Genomic DNA, 8,510 nt, shown 5'->3' with positions numbered 1-8,510 from the left:
GCGGCCCCCCTCGAGGGAGCGCCCCCCGGGAGCGGGACCCAGGCCCCCACCCCTCAGCATCTCACTCAGGCGGCCCGCACGAAGGGCCGGGTCGGCGCCAAAAGACCGCTTCGCTGAGCCCGGGACGATCCCCGGCCGCCCTGCCCCCGTCCTCCCCACGTCCCTACCTGGGCTCCGAGCCGCACGTCGCTCCGAGGGCGGAATCAGGATCCTGGGCGGGTCGAGAGGCACCCTCCCTGCCCCCGCGCCTCAACTCCGGAACTCACTGAGGCGGGGGCTCTTCGGGGAGGAGGGAGAGCCCATGCCTCCAGTCCCCGAGGTCTTCGGGGAGGCGGCCGGGCACGCCCCCTGCCCCACCTCCACCTTGAGAAGCCCGCCCCCATCTCCTGCCCACCACTCCCGATCTCATTCCCGACCCCCGCTCAGAATTAATCCCACCTCCCACCATCGATGTCAACTGCTCCTCCCACTCCCCCCCTCCAATCAAGAAAACCCCCTCCTCCCGCCCTCTTTCCCTCTCTCCCTCCCTTCCCAGCCTCTGCCTGTGCAGGCTGGTGACATATGACAGCAGGAGAACATCTCCAGCCTGGGGGCTCTGAGGTGTTTCAGCCCCCTGCCTGTAGACAGGACTGCTCCTCTCCGGAGTCCAGACCCGGTCACAGCTCCTCCTACCGGTGTGGGACTGCATCCTCCTTCCCCCAGCCACGGCAATAATCCCCACAGCCTGGGTTTAAATTTCATCCTTTGTCCATCTCTAGGAAGTGGCCCTTAGTGCTCCCACTTTGCAGATGAGGAAACTGAGGCTTAGAGGACTTAAATGACTTTTCCAATGTCTCACTAGTGGGTGGAGGTCTGGGATTTACATCCATGTGCCTTCATTCATTCATTCCACAAATACACACACACACACACACACACACACATTTGTGTGTGTGTGTGTGTGTGTGTGTGTGTGTGTGTAGTCAAAGTCTCACTGTAGCCCAGGTTGGGATGCAGTGGCACACTCGTGACTGATGTAAAGCCTCAACCTTCTGGGCTCAGGCGATCCTTCTGCCTCAGCCTTGCAAGTAGTTGGAACTACAGGTGCACACCACCACACCCATCTAATTTTTTGTTTTCTTTTTTTTTTTTTTGAGTTGGAGTCTCACTCTGTCGCCCAGACTGGAGTGCAGTGACCGCTCCCGGCCACCACAGCCTCGACCTGCTGGGCTCCGGCGATCCTTCTGCCTCAGCCTTCCAAGTAGCTGGAACTACAGGCACACGCTACCACGCCCGGCTAATTTTTTGAATTATTATAGAGATGAGGTCTCGCCAAGTTGCCCAGGCAGGTCTTGAACCCGCGGGCTCAAGCAATCCACTCACCTCAGCCTCCCAAAGGCGCGGGATTACAGGCTGAGCCACCGAGCCCAGCTTCTTCTTCTTTTTTTTTTTTGGTAGAAACAAGGTCTCACCAAGTTGCCTAGGCTGGTCTGGGACCCCTGGGGTCAGGCAATTCTCTCGCCTCTGCCTCCTAAAGTGCTGGGATTACAGATGTGAGCCACCATGCCCAGTCCACAAATATTTGTAAAGCACTTGTTTTGCAGCCAGCACTGTTGTCTGGGTAGTGGGGTTATGGGAATGGACAAGTAACAACAGACATAATATACAAGGTCTATAGTGTATTAGATAAGTATTTTAAAAGTTGGGATTGGGGTGTGGAGGTTGGGACGGTGACAGATCAGGAGCCCTGGGGATCATGCCAAGGAAATTAGATTTTTATTTCAGGTGAGATGGGAAGTGAGCAGAGTGAGAGGGTCTGAATTCCATGTCAACAGCTCAATCGGGCCATTATGTCAAGAACAGACTTTGAGAAGTAGGGAACAAGGTGGAAGCAGGGAGCCATTTCAGGGTGAGAGGTGACCAAGGGGCAAGTCTGGTTTCTGGACCTACTTTGAAGGTGAAGCTGACAGCGTTTGCCATCTGCCTGGATGGCCCCTCCTGGTTGAGTTTCTTCAGTGCCAGCAGCTCAGCCCCTCCTGGCTCCTGAAGGGCTCAGTCAGAATCTCCATCACCAGGTTCCCAGACCCTTGGAGTCTAGCCTTAGTGTCTCCTACCTGGGGGCAAGTTCCTCAACTGGAGGAGCTGGGAGCCAGGCTGGGGTGGGGTAGGGACAGCTGGCCCTCTGGAACACTGACTCCACTGCGTGCCTTGGCTCTGATGTTGGGACCCCCGGTGGAGGCGTGAGAGACGCCAGACGAGCGTGGGTGGTTCCCAGCTGCCTCCTGTGTGAGGACCTGGGGGCTGGGAGAGACTTTCTGCTCAGCCCCCACCCCAGACCCCTGCGGTGACAAGCTCCCTCCCCTCACCCCACCAGGCCTGGCTGGTGTGCTGGGGTCAGGGAGAGGAGTGTGCCCAGCATCACTCCCTCAGTCCCTCCCCCTATCCCTCCCTCTCTCCTGCCAAACCTGGATCCTCTTCTCCATCCTTGGGGGCCCCCTCTTCACCCCATCTTGGACTGCTCAGTCCCTCTCTTCTTCCTCCCCAGTTCCCCAGCTCCGCCTCCTCCAGGCTGACCTCTCTCCTAACTACCTTTCTCCTCTGAGGGTGACCTGGTGCTCTGTTCTCAGGAACCCCAGTCTGCATTCTGTCCCCCCTGGCTTCTTCTCCCCCAAGTCCCTGCACCTAGAATGAGCAAGAAGGATCTGGAGGCAGAGCTTGGGCCCTGGTAGGCCCTGCTGGCTACTTCCCATCAGCCACTTCACCCCTCAGAGGGCCGAAGAAGCACTGGGAGGCCCCCCCAAACCAAAGGAAAAGGGTTGGGACTCCCTGCACTGCACACCAAGGCCCTGCTCTGAGATATAGCCCTGAAAAGGGGGACAGAGAGGCAGCTGGCCATGGTCCCTCACTCTGGACAACCTGGAACAAGTCTCTTCCACTTTCTGAGCTTGAATAGACAGGCGCCAACGGCCCTGGAAGCCTGTGGTGCAGAAGTGTCCTTTGGGGATGATCAGTCTCCTCCCACCTGAGACTGAGGCCTGGAGGAGGAGGCGTGGCTTGGGTAGAAGCAGAGGGGAGGAAGAAGTGGAGGGCCTCATCACGAGGACCAGGCAGTGAGCAGGGTCCACAGAAGAGCAAGCAAGTCCCCAGGGGCCAGGGCATGTCCTGTGGAGAGAACTAATGAGGGACAGAACAGCTCCCATATGCCAGAAAGAAAGGCAGCATCTCTGAGCACCTACAGTGTGCAGACTGCTCTGTGTGTGTCACCTCATTTGATCTCAGTGACCTTGAGGAATCAGTGATGTCACTGCCATTTTATAGATATGTAGACTAAGGCTCAGAGAAGTCAAGCCACCCACCCAAGGTAATACAGCAAGAAAGCAACAGCATCAGAATGTGAACACAGTTCTATGTGACTCAGGAGCCCAAGCCCCTCCCTGGAAGTCTCTCAGTGAAGTGGGTGACAATGGCCCCTCCCCAGCCCCCTCAGAGGCCCAGCCCGCCCCCCTTCCCCCACCCCCCGTTGCCTCTTTGGTCCCAAACGGTTTGGAAAATCCTGATGGGAGCAGATGGTGGGACAGATGGAGGGAAAAGCATCTCGGGGCTGAATTACACAAACAAACATTGAAAAAGTGATTAAAACCTCAAGCCACCCCTTTCTGAAAGGCCCTGCCCATCCCGACCTGAAGCACAATGGGCCCTGAGGTGGGTGCCTGGGGGGTCTCTAGATGCCCAGCATCTCAGCCCAAACGTCCCAGCTTCTGCCTGTCCCCGCCCCCCTGCCAGGGACCACCCCCGGACCAGAGCCCAGGGCGGCAGAGCTGCCAGGAGCACAGCCCGGGAGGGGGAAGGGGCGGGCCTGGCTGTTCCCAAGGGAGCTGGGCCCTGAGGAACAGAAGTGGGGATTCTGGAGGGGAAACTGCAGAAGTCAAGGGAGGGGCAGTGGGGAGGCTGAGGGGGTTGGGGTCCCTCAAGAGAAGCCTCACCTTCTGTGTGGGGCCCAGAGAGCTCCCATGCCTGCCCAGGACGTACAGCAACCTTGCCCACCTTCGCCTGCTCTGCCACACACCCCACTGTGGAGGGGGTACAAGACCCTTCGCCTCTGGAAGCTTCAGTTGGTTCCCTCCTCTGTAAATGGAAACAATAATAATAGCACCTCCCTGGAAGGGCTGTTCTGAGGATTAGGAGAGAGAAAACCCGTGAAGTGCCTGGCGCAGGGCCTGCCCAGTCGAGTCTGTCAGTGCTTGCGCGCTCCAGGCAGCTCACAGGGAATCCCTGATGCTGGGAGAGAAGGAGTGCTGGGGCTGCCTGAAGTGGTCCTGCTCTAGGGCAGAAGTCTAGGCTGGAAGAGCCTTCTGGCAGAACCCCCAGGCGGCCGAGCTCTGCAGCAGGAGGATGGCGACAATGCCCCCAAGAAAAGCCCGACTCCTGGGCAAAGGCAGCTGAGCTCGATGCCAAGCCCAGAGTCAGGAACCCCAAGGGACAGAGAAAACGCTGCCTTTTAGCGGTTCCTCAGTACAAGCGTGCAGATTTCGGAGGATGACACACCCAGTTCAAATCCCCACATGGCCTTTTTCCTTTGTGGGGACACTTGGCAAAAACAAACCTTCTGACCTTCTGGTTCATTCTCTGTAAAGCCCGCCTTTCCAGCTGCTTCCTGGACTTGCTGCCAGAAGCCCACAGCCACCCGGACTTAAGCCAGCCAATATCCAGCTCATCGCCTTCCTCCCACAGCCTGTCCTGCACCTGGGTCTCCCTCTGTCCACCAGATAAGAGCGAGGCCCCGCCCCACCCGGGATCCCTCTCCCTGCCTCACCCCTGCATCTGCTCCCTTCCCAAGTCCAGTCTCTTGGGCCCGCCCTCTCCTCCTGCTGCCTCTCAGGGCCTGGTTGGATCCACCTGTAGGACGGCTGGCTCTACCTTCTCACAGCTTGCCTTCTGTGATCTGATTACCTTCCTCCCTGTTTTAATGCCCTTCCATGGCTCCCCACTGCCTACCAGAGTAAGCAGGCATTTGAGGCTCTCCAAGACATGCCCAGCCCTCACCTCCCACCTTGGCTCTCCCCTTCCACTTTCCTGTACCTCCTGTACAAGATGCATGGGATCTCCCCACACCAGATGAAGGGGCTCCCTGACCCTCTCCCAGCACTCATCTCTCCATCTGGGATTTGACCTGGGCGGGTGGGTGAAGTCCTGCAGCTGGAACCATGTCCCAGACAACCCCTGCCAGCACAGCAAGGGCTCTTCTCTCTGCCGATGAGAGCAGCTCCTAGCTGGAAGGGCCACAGATGTGGGCCAGAGAGGGATAGTGACTCACCTGAGGTGGCACAGCCAGGCTTGCCCCTCTGCCCCCTCTCCCTATCAGAAGTGTCCTCTTCCCAGCCTCTCTAATAAACATGTGGGTCTTTCTTACACGATCTGTCACTGGGGAGCTACCCCTTATGGTCTATCTTGGACCAGACTGTTTGAAAATCATTCCTGAGGTCACAGCAAAGGCATTGGTCACTCCTTGGAAGTGGAACAGAGGGCAGGAGGCTGAGTTTCCACTTGTAACTTTATATGCAATTCTGTCTGAATACATTACAGCCTGGACAGGCAGGACATTTGAGACTTGAGTCAAAATCTAAAGAGTCAAGATTTTAAAAAGAAAGTTCCTCCTAAACTGGGATCTGCTGCCCAGAGGAAACAGACTCAGAGAGCTGAGAGCCCAGCTCTGACCCAGGGTGGCCCAGGTGGAATTTCCTCCCAGCCTGTTCCTCACAACACAGAAAATTGGTTGGAATTCCCAGCCACCTCTGTGGTGTGGTTTGAAGGCTGAGGTGGTTTGAAGGTTTGAAATGCATATGGCCAGTCCCAGAGCAGAGGGGGCTGCAGGCCTGGCCCCACCACAGGCCAGTTGTGCTCTCCCTGAGCTCAGTTCTCTTTTGTGAAATATCTCCCTTCCAGAGCTGCCCTGAGGAGTCCAGAAGACACTGTGGAAGGTAGGGCACATGAAGGAGGCTGCTGTGTGACAACTTCAGGGCTCAGGGACATACACTCATATGACCTTGAAAGCAGGTGCACAAGGGAGAGGAAAGGCCACACCCTAGCTCTAGACTTCCACTGGCACCTGCTGTTTTCTCCATTTTGCAGAAGAAGAAACTCAAAGAAACTCAAAGAAACTCAAAGAAGTCAAGTTCCCTGCCCAAGCCTGTGCATAGATCCAAGAAGGGCCCCAGCTCTGTTTCTGAGCTCGTTCCAGTGGGCCAGGCTGCCTTGGAGAAGTGAGGGCTTCCCAGAGGGTCCAGGGGTACCTAGACTTCCAGAACTCCACCCTCAGGCTGAGGTGGTCCTATCCCAGGGGTTCTGTGCTCCTAATCTGTCTCTTTCTCTCCCTAGGAAGCCCCGACCAGCTCTCATTCCTGGCACCTTAGGCTTCCCTGGAGCTGGGGATTGCCTCATTGTTTCCATAGTAACTGAACCGCAGGGCCTCCTGAATCAGTGCAGGGATACTGCACTGGTACCTGCCAGTACCCACTTGCCCCAGGAATCCCGGGATAAGGCGGCTTTTGGTACATGCACACACACGTGCACAGCCCATGCCTGTGTATGCACACTCCTGCTCCCTTGAAAACTCACACGTACACCCTTGCAAATGCAGACAGTGCACAGTGCTTCAAGGCCCAACTAGCTGATCCAAGAGTGGGTCAGGACCTCATCCTGCCTGACATGACCCAGTCCCACAGCCACCTGGCCCAATCAGATGCAGCGAGCATCTTGGGGAAATGGGAGACTTCCACTTTATAAGAATACCCACTGCAACATTTATAGATACTTACCATGTGCCAGGTCCCGCGGTTTCCTTTGCACATGTAACAGCTCCTGTACTCCCCACAACACCACTCTGGGATAGACGCCAGAAGAGGAAACAGACTCAGGGAGTTGAGTGATTTGCCCAGGGCCACACAGCAGGGACAGGCCATGCCGAGCTTTGAGCCCAGAACCATATGGCTCCAGGCCTTGAGCTCTTGCCTACTGCACCACACCCCTTGCTGCCAGAACCACGAGCACTCACCCTGGGACCCACAAGCACAGATGCACATGTCTGGCAGCAGGAGGGACCAGAGCCCGGTCCACCCAACTAGAATCCAGGATTCCCGGGCGGTTACTCTGGGCCATCAGATTCCCTCTTCAGCCTCCAGTCATTCTTGGGACGGAGGAATGAGGGGAGATCCAGAGGAAGGCGGGAATTCTCCTTCCAGTTATTTTCCCCAGTCTGCGGAAAGAGCTTGGAACAGCAAGAACAAGAAGCACTGAGAATCTCCTGTTGGGGAAGCTGCCTGGCTGGGTTCACTGTCAGCTCCCTTCCCCCCGGCAAAGGCAGGGATCCAGCTGCCAGGGTTGGACTCCTGACCTCCTCTTGGACTGCTCATGCAGACTTTGAGGCCAGAGCCTGGGCCAGCTGGGTCACTCTGAGCAGAGGACTGGGTGGGTGGAAGTGGGGAGATGTCTTACAGGGGGCAGTTTTCAGAGGATGACCTGGCAGTGATGCCATCACTGCAGGTGTCCCAGCTTGTAGGCACTGGGTATTCCCTGGTCAAGAAACTCGAGTCATCTTTGTCATCACTGTAACTACTACTGATTGAACACCCTCTGTATTGGGTACTTTAAGATATGATGCAACCACCACTCGGACTGATAACAATGTCAGCGCCTAAGTATTCAGCCCCTTGTGTGGTTGGTCTTCATTGACTCACAGAGCCCTGTGAGGCAGGCACTTTTGTTAGGCCCGTGTATAGACGAGAAAACAGGCTCAGAGAGGCTCAGTGATGTGTGCACCGTGCAGGGGCAGCAGGATGCAGGCTCTGCCTGGCTGCTGAATCTGTGGTCTAGCCACCTGGGAGCAAAGCAGCAGGCAGTGCAGCCTCTCCCAGCCGGGCCTCTCCTTCCTGGGGCCTTTCCTGCTCGGGGCAACGGCGGCTTCACTACGGCCGAGACGGGCGCCCTCTGCTGGCCATGCTCAGGCTCTGCAGAGCCATGCTCTCCAGCCTGGGGGCGGGCCTCAGCGGACCTGGGAGGTGGGAGGTGAGCGGGCCCTTGAGCCTGAGACTTTCACTTCGGATCTCTCCCCTTTGCCAGTGAAAATAGATGCCAGGTCGCCCAGGCAGCCAGGAGCTGAGCTGAGGCTGGAGCCCAAAGGCTTTCTTCTACCCTCCCTGGTAGAGAAGAGCTCTTACCCCAGCTCCCCCACATCCTGCCACCACCTTCCCCTTTGAGCTCCCAAAACAGGGCTTCCGGTTCCGCCGCTCTTGAAGGGTCTGGGTGACCGGCGTGTAGCTGAGAATCTGTCTCCAAAGGCAAAGCTGGGGTGCAGGATTTGAGGCATGGCGCTGCCACTGACTGGTTCCGTGGCGTGGAGCAAGATTCTCCACCTCTGAGCGTGATCGGGTGGGAGCCTCCTTTTGTAGACTCTGAAGAACTGACGAGATTGAGGCGGTCTCCTTTACCCAATCAGCAGACTCTTCTCCTTCTCCTCCTCCTCCTCCTCCTCCTCC

General features: G+C 57.1%; 1 protein-coding gene across 1 annotated transcript in view; it reads right to left on the bottom strand.

The window, feature by feature from the left end:
* Positions 1 to 257, bottom strand: part of HPCA (hippocalcin) — a 7,943-nt gene extending 7,686 nt beyond the window's left edge. The window contains exon 1 of the mRNA XM_008063990.2: positions 168 to 257. The gene's annotated coding sequence lies outside the window, so the exon portion shown is untranslated. The remainder of the gene's footprint in view (positions 1 to 167) is intronic.
* Between the last annotated feature and the right edge of the window lie 8,253 nt (positions 258 to 8,510).

This window comes from Carlito syrichta, unplaced genomic scaffold (assembly GCF_000164805.1).
Source record: "Carlito syrichta isolate Samal-C Ts95f unplaced genomic scaffold, Tarsius_syrichta-2.0.1 Scaffold307172, whole genome shotgun sequence".
Taxonomy (NCBI): Eukaryota; Metazoa; Chordata; class Mammalia; order Primates; family Tarsiidae; genus Carlito; species Carlito syrichta.
This window is presented reverse-complemented; position numbering and strand designations above follow the sequence as displayed.